Source organism: Lathyrus oleraceus, chromosome 4 (genome assembly GCF_024323335.1).
Source record: "Lathyrus oleraceus cultivar Zhongwan6 chromosome 4, CAAS_Psat_ZW6_1.0, whole genome shotgun sequence".
NCBI lineage: Eukaryota > Viridiplantae > Streptophyta > Magnoliopsida > Fabales > Fabaceae > Lathyrus > Lathyrus oleraceus.
Window position 1 is genome coordinate 164,143,442 of NC_066582.1, and position 1,381 is coordinate 164,144,822.

The 1,381-nt window shown below is 42.4% G+C and overlaps 1 non-coding gene across 1 annotated transcript; it reads right to left on the reverse strand.

Annotated features, from left to right (window-relative positions):
* Window positions 1-324: 324 nt before the first annotated feature.
* LOC127077544 (small nucleolar RNA R71) lies at window positions 325-431 on the reverse strand. Its single transcript, XR_007787341.1, has one exon. It is a non-coding gene; the product is annotated as a small nucleolar RNA R71 (small nucleolar RNA).
* Window positions 432-1,381: the final 950 nt, after the last annotated feature.

Here is a 1,381-nt window from a genome sequence, read left to right on the forward strand (position 1 = left end):
CCTCACAACAGCATTGCTGCCTCTGCTATCGATCGAAATAATTTCGAGTTGAAATCCTCATTGTTATCAGCTGTCCAACAACATCAATTTCCTGGAAATCCTACGGACGATCCTAATCAAAATTTGACCCAGGTTGTGTAGTACGCAGACACTATGAAGGCGAATGGTGTATCTCAAGATGCGATAAGACTACGCCTTTTTCCTTTCTCTCTAAGAGACAGAGCTTGGGCTTGGTTGCAATCCTTGACATCCAACTCAGTCACTACATGGGAAGAACTGAAGAACTTTTTCTTAGCCCGATATTTTCCGCCGAGCAAAACTGCTATGATGAGAGCTCAAATCAACGGATTTCGACAAAAAGATGCAGAATCTCTCTACGACGCATGGTAGAGATACAAAGACATGATGAGGATGTGTCCACATCACGGTCTCGAAGACTGGGTCATCATTCACACATTTTACAATGGGCTTCTGTACAACACGAGATTGACAGTAGACGTTGCCGCAGGCGGTGCTCTTATGGACAAGCCATACAACGAAGCCTATTAACTCATTGAAAACATGGCCCAAAACCATTGCCAATGGGGAGGTGAAAGAACTCCAGTAGAAAAGTCCCAAACAAAAGGTGGAATGTACGAAATCATTAGCCTTGACCATGTCCATGCAAAGGTAGATGCCCTTGTTCAAAATTTAGATAACTTGAACATAACACCCACAACCATTGTGGCTGCCGTAACTCCAAATTGCGAGTTATGTGGAGTTCTTGGACACACTGCACCAGAATGTCAGATATTAGCAGGAGTCTCCACTGATCAAGTGAATTATGCTCAAGGAAACCCTTATTCGAATACCTATAACCCAGGTTGGAAAAACCATCCTAACTTTTCGTACAAGAACAAAAACGCCTTGTATGAACCTGGCCAAGCACCTACTGTTCCACCTGGATATCAAAAGCCAGCTAGTAATGCTCCTAACATTCTTTGGAAGTCCAACCTAGAATTAATGATGGAAATTTTCATAGCTACCCAAGATCAAACAAACAAGGACTTCTTGAACCAAAACATACACACTAACGAGCAACTTAAACAATTAGCAAACAAAGTAAACGCTTTAGCCACCCACAACAAAATGCTTGAAACATAGATTTCACAAGTGGCTCAACAACAAGCATCTACTGCTGCTCCTGCTGGCACATTTCCTGGACATCCATAACCTAATCCAAAAGGACATGTAAATGCCGTTATATTGAGAAGTGGGAAAGAACTAGACAGACCCGTAGAACCAAGACTTCAAAATCTTGCCATGTACCAAAAACCTGACAAAACAACAACTGAGAAGGTAAGTGAACCGAAGGATAGGGAAGATAATAACCAAGAGGCCG